The sequence below is a fragment of the Rhipicephalus microplus genome, unplaced genomic scaffold, assembly GCF_043290135.1.
Source record: "Rhipicephalus microplus isolate Deutch F79 unplaced genomic scaffold, USDA_Rmic scaffold_388, whole genome shotgun sequence".
Taxonomy (NCBI): domain Eukaryota; kingdom Metazoa; phylum Arthropoda; class Arachnida; order Ixodida; family Ixodidae; genus Rhipicephalus; species Rhipicephalus microplus.
The window spans coordinates 27,501-40,000 of record NW_027464952.1 but is presented as its reverse complement, the minus strand read 5'-3'; the positions used below and the strand labels follow the sequence as shown (position 1 = coordinate 40,000).

Below are 12,500 nucleotides of genomic sequence, written 5' to 3'. Positions count from 1 at the left end.
CGGTTCTCCAAGCCGGACCCGTAGGTATCGTTGTGTGCTCGCTCTCATTGGCCCGCCTAACCAGAAAATGCCTGCGGTACACCCATTTGGATAAGAGTGCACGCAGATGCGGGCCTCGACGGCTACACATTTCCTCGGGCGGCCGCCTCCCGGCCTCCGTGGAGCGCGGGATGCACGGTCCCATCGACAAGCCTCTCCCGTTTTTACCGTGGCGTCGCGGTTCACCACGGCGGGCGGGTCGGTCTCCTCCGCATAAAAAGGGGGACCCCCGCTTTTTGTTCCACGAAATCGCACAAGCTTTTTTCGCATCCACGGTTTGCCACCGCACACCAAAATGCCGATCCGGCTGCCTACTTTAGCCAACAGGTGGAGCCAGGCGCGCCGTACTTGCGCGGCACTTCCCACGTCCACCGAAGTCGGTGCCAAGGACCACTTTCGGCGCCGGAGCCGCGTACGAGCCTACTCGAGGCGGAAGAACGAAGCCAGCAAGGGCCTGGCCGCAAGTGCGTTCAATTGTCGGGACGTCCAAGTCCCTCGTTCTTCCGTGCTTCCTCTTTCGGCAAGTCGTTGCGGCACCTTCCCAAAGCGCGCAGACCCGCTAATCGCGACGAGCGCGACGTGGCCGTGCCGCCTTTCCCTCGGCAGCAAGCAAAACGCCTGGCAACGTCGACGCTCCCCTAACCGCGATCTCGCACCGTGTTTCGTGTGGCGAATTCAAAAGCCGGCCGGCGCTGCTGCAACCATTACGGTCGGTACGCATACGCCGCGGAGGGCGGGACGGTCATCGGAGCGTGCGGTTCCTCCATCGAGTACTGCGCACCTCGGCCGTCGCATCGCCGTGCCATGACCGGCCGCGCGTCAACGCGAACCGGTGCCAGCGAGATCCCTCGCCTGCAAGAACCGACCGGCAGCCTCCGTCACCCGAGGACGCGGAGGCGCTTGCCGCGGACGGCGGGACGGTATGCACTGGTGCACAGCGGACCCGTCACATCGCCAGTTCCTTGACCGACCGCCGACGCTTGTGCCGTTCCTCTCGTACTTGGCAGTCGCCGCGCGATTGTCGGGTCTCGTTCTTGCACGCTCGAACGGTCGGGAGGGCACTCGGCTGGCGTTTCGGGAACGCGCAGCCTCGCCTTCTACCGACGTAACCACGACTCGCCGTTCGCGCTCCGCCGCTCCTGTTTACAGTACTAGGCGGTCCCGCAGCGGTCGGGTCGCGCATTTCGAGCGCTTCGAGCCACGGTGCAGTGGCGGGTCGAAAGCCGACCTATGAGTGCGTTGCGCCGTTTGTACCCGCGTCCGCCACCTGGCCGACCGTCCAAGGTCGCGGTGTTGGCGTCCGCTGGGCGCAACAATTTGTCACGGGGTGCCGCTCCACATTCAGGCAGCCCCGTGGGGAAAAGCCGACCCCGCGTCCAAACGGGGTCAGCGGCAGAAAGTGTCGGGCGCAGACGCAGCTGAGGCGCTCACCCTTCACAATCCGTTAATGATCCTTCCGCAGGTTCACCTACGGAAACCTTGTTACGACTTTTACTTCCTCTAAATGATCAAGTTTGGTCATCTTTCCAACAGACCGGCGCAACCGAAAGGCCGCGCCGGACATCGGTCCGAAGACCTCACTAAATCATTCAATCGGTAGTAGCGACGGGCGGTGTGTACAAAGGGCAGGGACGTAATCAACGCGAGCTTATGACTCGCGCTTACTGGGAATTCCTCGTTCAAGGGGAACAATTGCAAGCCCCTATCCCAATCACGAAAGAAGTTCCACGGGTTACCCAGTCTTTTCAGACAGGGATAAAGACACGCTGCTTCCTTCAGTGTAGCGCGCGTGCGGCCCCGGACATCTAAGGGCATCACAGACCTGTTATTGCTCTGTTTCGTGCGGCTAGGAGCCGCTTGTCCCTCTAAGAAGGTTGTAAGGTGCTGGGAACCCCGCACCTATTTAATAGGCTAGAGTCTCGTTCGTTATCGGAATTAACCAGACAAATCGCTCCACCAACTAAGAACGGCCATGCACCACCATCCACCGAATCAAGAAAGAGCTCTCAATCTGTCAATCCTCCCAGTGTCCGGGCCGGGTAAGTTTTCCCGTGTTGAGTCAAATTAAGCCGCAGGCTCCACTCCTGGTGGTGCCCTTCCGTCAATTCCTTTAAGTTTCAGCTTTGCAACCATACTTCCCCCGGAACCCAAATACTTTGGTTTCCCGGAAGCTGCCCGCCGAGTCATTTGAGTAACTCAGGCGGATCGCTGGTTGGCATCGTTTATGGTCAGAACTAGGGCGGTATCTGATCGCCTTCGAACCTCTGACTTTCGTTCTTGATCAATGAAAACATTCTTGGCAAATGCTTTCGCAGTAGTTCGTCTTGCGACGGTCCAAGAATTTCACCTCTAGCGCCGCAATACGAATGCCCCCGTCCGTCCCTCTTAATCATTACCTCGTATTCCAAAAACCAACAGAACAGAAACGAGGTCTTGTTCTATTATTCCATGCAAGTTTATTCAGGCGACTCGCCTGCGTTGAGCACTCTAATTTTTTCAAAGTAAAAGCACCGGCCATCTCGAGGCACACAATGAAGTGCACCAAGAAAGAACCGGCATGATGTTCAGTCCGAGCCGTCGCATCGGGTAGATGCACTACTCGTCTGGAACTGAGATCCAACTACGAGCTTTTTAACCGCAGCAGCTTTAGTATACGCTATTGGAGCTGGAATTACCGCGGCTGCTGGCACCAGACTTGCCCTCCAATTGATCCTCGTTAAAGGATTTAGAGTGTACTCATTTCAATTACGGGGCCTCAAAAGAGTCCCGTATTGTTATTTTTCGTCACTACCTCCCCGTGCCGGGAGTGGGTAATTTGCGCGCCTGCTGCCTTCCTTGGATGTGGTAGCCGTTTCTCAGGCTCCCTCTCCGGAATCGAACCCTGATTCTCCGTTACCCGTAACAACCATGGTAAGCAAGTAACCTACCATCGAAAGTTGATAAGGCAGACACTTGAAAGAAACGTCGCCGGCTCGTGGCCATGCGATCAGCACAAAGTTATCCAGAGTCACCACACAATACGGGCCGAAACCCGATCGATCTTGGTCTAATAAAAGCACCCGTTACCCAAAGGGCTCCAGGCTCACTGCATGTATTAGCTCTAGAATTGCCACAGTTATCCAAGTAGGAAGAAACGATCTAAGGAACCATAACTGATTTAATGAGCCATTCGCGGTTTCGCCTTATTTCGGCATGTACTTAGACATGCATGGCTTAATCTTTGAGACAAGCATATGATTACTGGCAGGATCAACCAGGTAATCGTTCGACTGCGCGTCCGTCCTCGCCCTCGGCGGGCCGGACGCAGTCTGTGTGCGGCGGAGGCCACCTTCAGGCGCCCCAACACGCTTATTTTGCACTCCGAGATGACGGCGTTCGAGCTCGCTACGGCACAACCTTCCCGAAAGACGAGTGGGAGCCGTGCGGCAAGAAGCACGTTCATGCTCGCTCTTTTTCGTTGCATCGACTCGGTCGCGCCGTGCGGGTTGCCCAAGCCCGCTGCACTGTCGGTGGACCGGCCGGAACTAGCAACGGAGCCGAGACTGCAAAGCCGCCAGACGACGGGTCACGCCCGCGTCTTCGGCGCTTTCGCATCTGAATCGCCCGAGGACGACACGGAACACACCTCGATATCGTGGTAAAACGGCACCGTCCGACAACCAGCCCCTAACGCATCAAGCGGATGAGGCTGCAGACGACTGCCGTGGATTCCCCTGGAGCAGACCCGAGGACACGCTTGACGAGGCCGAAGCCCGCCGCATATCAGACACCCGGTCGCTTTCGCGTACGCCGCTCACGAGAACCCCCACATAATAGCAGCGATAAGTACCCAGACCTCCTTGGGCCCTAATACGAGCGTACTCGAGAAAATTTCACCGCGGGTGTGCCCCGAAACGTGTGGCATGTTGAGCGTGCCACAAGTCTACGTCGCTCTCAAACCCGCCGAGGTCGTAGAATTTGCGACCCTACTCACGAAATTCCCACCGAGGATACGGCCGCAAACGTACCGCACCTTGGGTAGGCCACGAGTTTGTGCAACACTACGCTGACGGCACAGCACCGAGGTCGTGCGCGCACGCACGGGAAAATTCCGCCGCGGTTTCTGCCGAAAACGTGAGGCACCACGACTCTCCGCAAGTTCGCGTCGACTGCGAAAGACCGAAGTCGTGAACGACGTGTCCGCTACTCGCCGCCGACACGCTGGACACCAAACGTACAACGACTCGACGGCGTCGTAGAGGCCCACGACGCGGTTTTCCTTAACGACGTCTCGGCGTGGCACCGACAGGTTAGAACGGCCGACCAACGTTCCCTGTCCGCCGTTCGGCTCAGTCGAAGGGCTCGGCGACTTCGGCAACGCTGCGAAGCCGCACGGTGACGCACGCCATGTCCCCATTTTTTTTTTTCTTTCTGCGTCTGCCGGGGTGCCCCTATAATAGCAGCGATAAGCACCCAGACCGCCGTGGGTCGCTCGCCCCGGCTGACGTGGTTTTTCGTACTCCTGCGGCGGTCGCCGTCAAGCACGTCCAAATACGCTACTTTCGTGGGCGCATTCACGCTCTTTCGCTTCGCCGGAGTGCCAGCACTCACTCTGCCAAAAACGGCGAACATCCGAGCGGCGGTTCCCACTTTTGCGTCGGCGTCGCAAACCCCGCCCCGGCAGACGAGGTTTGCCGTACTCGTGCGACGGTGGCCGGCGGGCACGTCGAAAGACGCCGATATCGTGCGCGAATTGGCGCACCTTGGCTTCACCGGAGTGCCGCCACTGACTCCTCCAAAAACGGCGAAGATCCGAGCGGCGCTTCCCACTTTCGCATCGGCGTCCCGAACTCCGCCCCGGCTGACGCGGTTTACCGTACTCGTGCGACGGTCGCCGGCGAGCACGTGGAAAGACGCCGATATCGTGCCCGAATCGGCTCCGTTCGGCTTCGCCGGAGTGCCAGCACTGGCTCGGCGAAAGACGACGAACATCCGAGCGACGGTTCTCACTATTGCGTACGCGTCGCAAACCCCGCCCCGGCAGACGCACTTTGCCGTACTCGTGCGACGGTCGCCGGCGAGCACGTAGAAAGACGCCGATATCGTGCCGGAATCGGCCCCGTTTGGCTTCGCCGGAGTGCCAGCACTCACTCGGCCACAAACGGCGAACATCCGAGCGGCGGTTCCCACTTAGCCGTCGGCGTCCCGAACTCCGCCCCGGCAGACGCGGTTGCCGAGCTCGTGCGACTAGCGACCGCGAAGCCGTCTCGCGACGCCGCTTTCGTGCGCGGCTCCCACTGCGACCTGGGTCACCCGAGGTCGACGAGCAAAAAAGAATGTCGAAAAAAATTTTTTTTTTTTTTTGCGTCTGCCGGGGTGCCCCTATAATAGCAGCGATAAGCACCCAGACCGCCATGGGTCGCTCGCCCCGGCTGACGTGGTTTTTCGTTTTCCTGCGGTGGTCGTCGTCAAGCACGTCCAAACACGCCACTTTCGTGGGCGCATTCGCGCTCTTTCGCTTCGCCGGAGTGCCAGCACTCACTCTGCCAAAAACGGCGAACATCCGAGCGGCGGTTCCCACTTTTGCGTCGGCGTCGCAAACCCCGCCCCGGCAGACGAGGTTTGCCGTACTCGTGCGACGGTGGCCGGCGGGCACGTCGAAAGACGCCGATATCGTGCGCGAATTGGCGCACCTTGGCTTCACCGGAGTGCCGCCACTGACTCCTCCAAAAACGGCGAAGATCCGAGCGGCGCTTCCCACTTTCGCATCGGCGTCCCGAACTCCGCCCCGGCTGACGCGGTTTACCGTACTCGTGCGACGGTCGCCGGCGAGCACGTGGAAAGACGCCGATATCGTGCCCGAATCGGCTCCGTTCGGCTTCGCCGGATTGCCAGCACTGGCTCGGCGAAAGACGACGAACATCCGAGCGACGGTTCTCACTATTGCGTACGCGTCGCAAACCCCGCCCCGGCAGACGCACTTTGCCGTACTCGTGCGACGGTCGCCGGCGAGCACGTAGAAAGACGCCGATATCGTGCCGGAATCGGCCCCGTTTGGCTTCGCCGGAGTGCCAGCACTCACTCGGCCACAAACGGCGAACATCCGAGCGGCGGTTCCCACTTAGCCGTCGGCGTCCCGAACTCCGCCCCGGCAGACGCGGTTGCCGAGCTCGTGCGACTAGCGACCGCGAAGCCGTCTCGCGACGCCGCTTTCGTGCGCGGCTCCCACTGCGACCTGGGTCACCCGAGGTCGACGAGCAAAAAAGAATGTCGAAAAAAATTTTTTTTTTTTTTTTTGCGTCTGCCGGGGTGCCCCTATAATAGCAGCGATAAGCACCCAGACCGCCATGGGTCGCTCGCCCCGGCTGACGTGGTTTTTCGTTTTCCTGCGGTGGTCGTCGTCAAGCACGTCCAAACACGCCACTTTCGTGGGCGCATTCGCGCTCTTTCGCTTCGCCGGAGTGCCAGCACTCACTCTGCCAAAAACGGCGAACATCCTAGTGGCGGTTCCCACTTTTGCGTCGGCGTCGCCAACCCCGCCCCGGCATACGCGGTTTGCCGTACTCGTGCGGCGGTGGCCGGCGGGCACGTCGAAAGACACCGATATCGTGCGCGAGTCGATGCTTCTTGGTCTCGCAGGAGGGCCGCCACTCACTCCTGCAAAAACGGCGAAGATCCGAGCGGCGCTTCCCACTTTTTCGTCGGCGTCGCAAACCTCGCCCCGGCAGACGCGCTTTGCCGTACTCGTGCGACGGTCGCCGGCGAGCACGTCGAAATACGCCGATATCGTGCCCGAATCGGCCCCGTTTCGCTTCGCCGGAGTGCCAGCACTCGCTCGGCCAAAGACGACGAACATCCGAGCGACGGTTCCCACTATTGCGTACGCGTCGCGAACCCCGCCCCGGCAGACGCGGTTTGCCGTACTCGTGCGGCGGTGGCCGGCGGGCACGTCGAAAGACGCCGATATCGTGCACGAATTGGCGCTCCTTGGCTTCACCGGAGTGCCAGCACTCACTCGGCCAAAAACGGCGAACATCCGAGCAGCGGTACCCACTTAGCCGTCGGCATCCCGAACTCCGCGCCGGCTGACGCGGTTGCCGAGCTCGTGCGACTAGCGACCGCGAACGCGTCTCGCGACGCCGCTTTCGTGCGCGGCTCCCATTGCGACCTGGGTTACCCGAGCTCGACCAGCAAAAAAGAAGGTCGAAAATTTTTTTTTTTTTTTTCTGCGTCTGCCGGGGTGCCCCTATAATAGCAGCGATAAGCACCCAGACCGCCGTGTGTCGCTCGCCCCGGCTGACGTGGTTTTTCGTACTCCTGCAGCGGTCGCCGTCACGCACGTCCAAATACGCCACTTTCGTGGGCGCATTCGCGCTCTTTCGCGTCGCCGGAGTGCCAGCACTCACTCTGCCAAAAACGGCCAACATCCGAGCGGCGGTTCCCACTTTTGCGTCGGCGTCGTAAACCCCGCCCCGGCAGACGCGGTTTGCCCTACTCGTGCGACGGTCGCCGGCGAGCGCGTCGAAAGACGCCGATATCGTGCGCTAATTGGCGCTCCTTGGCTTCTCCGGAGTGCCGCCACTCACTCCTCCAAAAACGGCGAAGATCCGAGCGGCGTTCTCCACTTTCGCATCGGCGTCCCGAACTCCGCCCGGGCTGACGCGGTTTACCGTACTCGTGCGACGGTCGCCGGCGGGCACGTCGAAAGACGCCGATATCGTGCCGTAATCGGCCCCGTTTGGCTTCGCCCGTGTGCCAGCACTCACTCGGCCAAAAACGGCGAACATCCGAGCAGCGTTTCCCACTTTCGCATCGGCGTCCCGAAGCCCGCCCCGGCAGACGCGGTTTGCCCTACTCGAGCGACGGTCGCCGGCGATCACGTCGAAAGGCGCCGAATTCGTGCACGAATCGATGCTTCTTGGTCTCGCAGGAGGGCCGCCACTCACTCCTGCAAAAACGGCGAAGATCCGAGTTGCGCTTCCCACTTTTTCGTCGGCGTCCCGAACTACGCCCCGGCTGACGCGGTTTACCGTACTCGTGCGACGGTCGCCGGCGGGCACTTCAAAATACGCCGATTTCGTGGGCGCATTCACGCTGTTTCGCTTCCCCGGAGTGCCAACACTCACTCTGCCGAAAGCGGCGATCATCCGAGCGGCGGTTCCCACTTTTGCGTCGGCTTCGCAAACGGCGCCCCGGCAGACGCGCTCGTGCGACGTACTCGTGCGACGGTCGCCGGCGAGCACGTCGAAAGACGCCGATATCGTGCTCGAATCGACCCCGTTTCGCTTCGCCGGAGTGCTGCCAGTCACGGCGCAGAAAACGGCGAACAAGTGTTTTTTTTTTTTTTTCCTAGAATTTGTGTTATAGAAGGCACATTTGATATCGGACGATAATTTTCAACTTTATCACGCGCACCGATTTTCGTGTAGAGGTTTGCAAGTTTATGGGAATTTCTCCACTTGGAATAATGCGATTTAGTAGTACTACGAGAACTTCATGGATGTACTCAAGGGTACGGGGCAAGTCATTTACGTCAACACCTGCAGATTTTTTACACTTCAAACTGAAAATTGTTGGTTGTGAGTCCTCGTGTGATATTAAAGGCCGATTCGCTAACACATAGAACAAAGAAAGAAAGGAAGAAAAAACGCCCGCGCTCGCTCAAGAAACCTGGGTTCGCAACAAGTGGCAACAACAAGCAACCGAGCGAGTGCGCCAAAACCCGTGGCGGCCGAACAAACGCGAAGTCCCAACCGCGTCAGCCGGGGCGGCACGGGACAGGAAAAATCACTTCAGCCGGGGCGGCGGGGCACCGAATAAACCTCGTCACCTCGTCGCAGGATAAAAGAGGAAACAAAAAGTCTAAACAGCGTCTGCTGGAGCGAATGCGTAATAAAACAACAACAACAACAAAAAAAAAAAAACACCCGCGCTCAAGAAGTCTGCAATCACCACAAAAGGCGACTGTGACCGAGCAGCGTCAGCCGGGGCCGTGCGGAAACGGAAAAACCGCGACTACCGGGGCGTCGAGGCACCGAAAAATCCACTTCAGCCGCGGCGAAAAAAAAAAACAAAAAGAAAGACGGAGGGGGGGGGGGGGAACCACGTCTGCCGGGGCGAAGGAAAAAAAAAAACGCGTCTGCCGGGGCGAGCCCGGGTGCGGCACCACCGGGAAAACTGTGGCAAACAGACATGGCGATCGAGTGAGTGGGCCGCCAGCCAGGCTCAGCCAAAAAGTGCAAAGTCCGAACTGCGTCAGCCGGGGCGGCAAAAACCACGTCAGCCGGGGCGGCGCAAAAAACCGCGTCTGCCGGGGCGGCACGAAACCGCGTCAGCCGGGGCGGCGCGAAAACTGCGTCAGCCGGGGCGAAAGAAAAAAAAAAAAAAACGCGTCTGCCGGGGCGAGCCCGGGTGCGGCACCACCGGGAAAACTGTGGCAAACAGACATGGCGATCGAGTGAGTGGGCCGCCAGCCAGGCACAGCCGAAAAGTGCAAAGTCCGAACCGTGTCAGCCGGGGCGGCAAAAAACCGCGTCAGCCGGGGCGGCGCAAAAAACCGCGTCTGCCGGGGCGGCACGAAACCGCGTCAGCCGGGGCGGCGCGAAAACTGCGTCAGCCGGGGCGAGCCCGGGTGCGGCACCACCGGGAAAACTGTGGCAAACAGACATGGCGATCGAGTGAGTGGGCCGCCAGCCAGGCTCAGCCAAAAAGTGCCAAGTCCGAACTGCGTCAGCCGGGGCGGCAAAAAACCGCGTCAGCCGGGGCGGCGCAAAAAACCGCGTCTGCCGGGGCGGCGCGAAAACCGCGTCTGCCGGGGCGGCGCGAAAACTGCGTCAGCCGGGGCGAAAGAAAAAAAAAAACGCGTCTGCCGGGGCGAGCCCGGGTGCGGCACCACCGGGAAAACTGTGGCAAACAGACATGGCGATCGAGTGAGTGGGCCGCCAGCAAGGCTCAGCCAAAAAGTGCTAAGTCCGAACTGCGTCAGCTGGGGCGGCAAAAAACCGCGTCTGCCGGGGCGGCACGAAACCGCGTCAGCCGGGGCGGCGCGAAAACCGCGTCTGCCGGGGCGGCACGAAACCGCGTCAGCCGGGGCGGCGCGAAAACTGCGTCAGCCGGGGCGAGCCCGGGTGCGGCACCACCGGGAAAACTGTGGCAAACAGACATGGCGATCGAGTGAGTGGGCCGCCAGCCAGGCACAGCCGAAAAGTGCTAAGTCCGAACTGCGTCAGCCGGGGCGGCAAAAACCGCGTCAGCCGGGGCGGCGCGAAAACCGCGTCTGCCGGGGCGGCACGAAACCGCGTCAGCCGGGGCGGCGCGAAAACTGCGTCAGCCGGGGCGAGCCCGGGTGCGGCACCACCGGGAAAACTGTGGCTAACAGACATGGCGATCGAGTGAGTGGGCCACCAGCCAGGCTCAGCCAAAAAGTGCTAAGTCCGAACTGCGTCAGCCGGGGCGGCAAAAACCGCGTCAGCCGGGGCGGCGCAAAAAACCGCGTCTGCCGGGGCGGCACGAAACCGCGTCAGCCGGGGCGGCGCGAAAACTGCGTCAGCCGGGGCGAAAGAAAAAAAAAACGCGTCTGCCGGGGCGAGCCCGGGTGCGGCACCACCGGGAAAACTGTGGCAAACAGACATGGCGATCGAGTGAGTGGGCCGCCAGCCAGGCACAGCCGAAAAGTGCCAAGTCCGAACTGCGTCAGCCGGGGCGGCAAAAAACCGCGTCAGCCGGGGCGGCGCAAAAAACCGCGTCTGCCGGGGCGGCACGAAACCGCGTCAGCCGGGGCGGCGCGAAAACTGCGTCAGCCGGGGCGAGCCCGGGTGCGGCACCACCGGGAAAACTGTGGCAAACAGACATGGCGATCGAGTGAGTGGGCCGCCAGCCAGGCTCAGCCAAAAAGTGCCAAGTCCGAACTGCGTCAGCCGGGGCGGCGCAAAAAACCGCGTCTGCCGGGGCGGCGCGAAAACCGCGTCTGCCGGGGCGGCGCGAAAACTGCGTCAGCCGGGGCGAAAGAAAAAAAAAACGCGTCTGCCGGGGCGAGCCCGGGTGCGGCACCACCGGGAAAACTGTGGCAAACAGACATGGCGATCGAGTGAGTGGGCCGCCAGCAAGGCTCAGCCAAAAAGTGCCAAGTCCGAACTGCGTCAGCCGGGGCGGCAAAAAACCGCGTCTGCCGGGGCGGCACGAAACCGCGTCAGCCGGGGCGGCGCGAAAACCGCGTCTGCCGGGGCGGCACGAAACCGCGTCAGCCGGGGCGAGCCCGGGTGCGGCACCACCGGGAAAACTGTGGCAAACAGACATGGCGATCGAGTGAGTGGGCCGCCAGCCAGGCACAGCCGAAAAGTGCTAAGTCCGAACTGCGTCAGCCGGGGCGGCAAAAACCGCGTCAGCCGGGGCGGCGCAAAAACCGCGTCTGCCGGGGCGAATGCAAAAAAAACAAAGAAAAAAGCCCGCGCTTAATCAAAAGAAAACAAAGAAAAAAGCTTGCGCTTAATCAAAAGAAAACAAACAAAAAAAGTTCGCGCTTAAGCCTGGCGGTGGAACCACCGGGGCAAACAGACCTGGCGATCGAGTGAGTGGGCCGCCAGCCGGGGTGAGCCAAAAAGTGCAAAGTCGGAACCGCGTCAGCCGGGGCGGCGCGAAAACCGCGTCAGCCGGGGCGGCGCAAAAACTGCGTCAGCCGGGGCGGCACGGAAAAACGAAAACCGCGTCAGCCGGGGCGGCACGGAAAAACGAAAACCACGTCAGCCGGGGCGACATCAAAATGAGGAAAAAAAAAAAAACTGCCTTAGGACACCTGCGTACACTTTCATGCGTTTGGGCATATCTCTCTGTAACACGCGCGCCCCTCGTTACGCGCGGCACTCTGTTTTCTCCGACACCCATATTTCGGCGGCATGTGGCACGCGCGCCCGTCCCTACGCACGGCACACCGCAGTGCTTTCTCGATATTTTTCTTTTCCTCCAACACCGTCATCTATAGGCTTTTAGTGACCTGTTGCTCGTGGCAAAAGTTCGCTAGCTCTGACACCTCTTGCATGCGCACCGTTTTTGCGCACGGTGCTATGCCGCAAAGCACGGCAGTCGCATGCGTTTCTCTCAGGCACCTCTTTTTTGACACAACGCTGTGGTGCTTAGAAACACACCCGCCGCTTTTGCGCACAGAACTCCACCGTACAGCACGGTAGTCACGTTTGTTCCACACGAACAGCAGTGTGCATCGTGCTACGACACTTTGAAAGCTTTTTCTTCCGAGTCTCGACCGCGCTGTTCCTTTCGTACTTGGCGCGGTTTTGGGACCAGCTTTGTTTTAAACCCCTACTGCGCGCCGTTCCTTTCGTACTTGGCGCGGTTCAGGGTTTGTTTCGAGCCCTTAGCCGCGCTGTTCCCTCCGTACTTGGCGCGGTTTAGGGTCGAGCTTTGTCTCGAGCCCTCTCCGCGCCGTTCCTTCCGTACTTGGCGCGGTTTAGGGTTTGTTTCGAGCCCTT

The 12,500-nt window shown here is 60.5% G+C and overlaps 1 non-coding gene across 1 annotated transcript; it reads right to left on the bottom strand.

Moving 5' to 3' along the window:
* Nucleotides 1-1,484: 1,484 nt before the first annotated feature.
* On the bottom strand, nt 1,485-3,299 carry LOC142794217 (small subunit ribosomal RNA). The gene has a single exon (XR_012892164.1). It is a non-coding gene; the product is annotated as a small subunit ribosomal RNA (ribosomal RNA).
* Nucleotides 3,300-12,500: the final 9,201 nt, after the last annotated feature.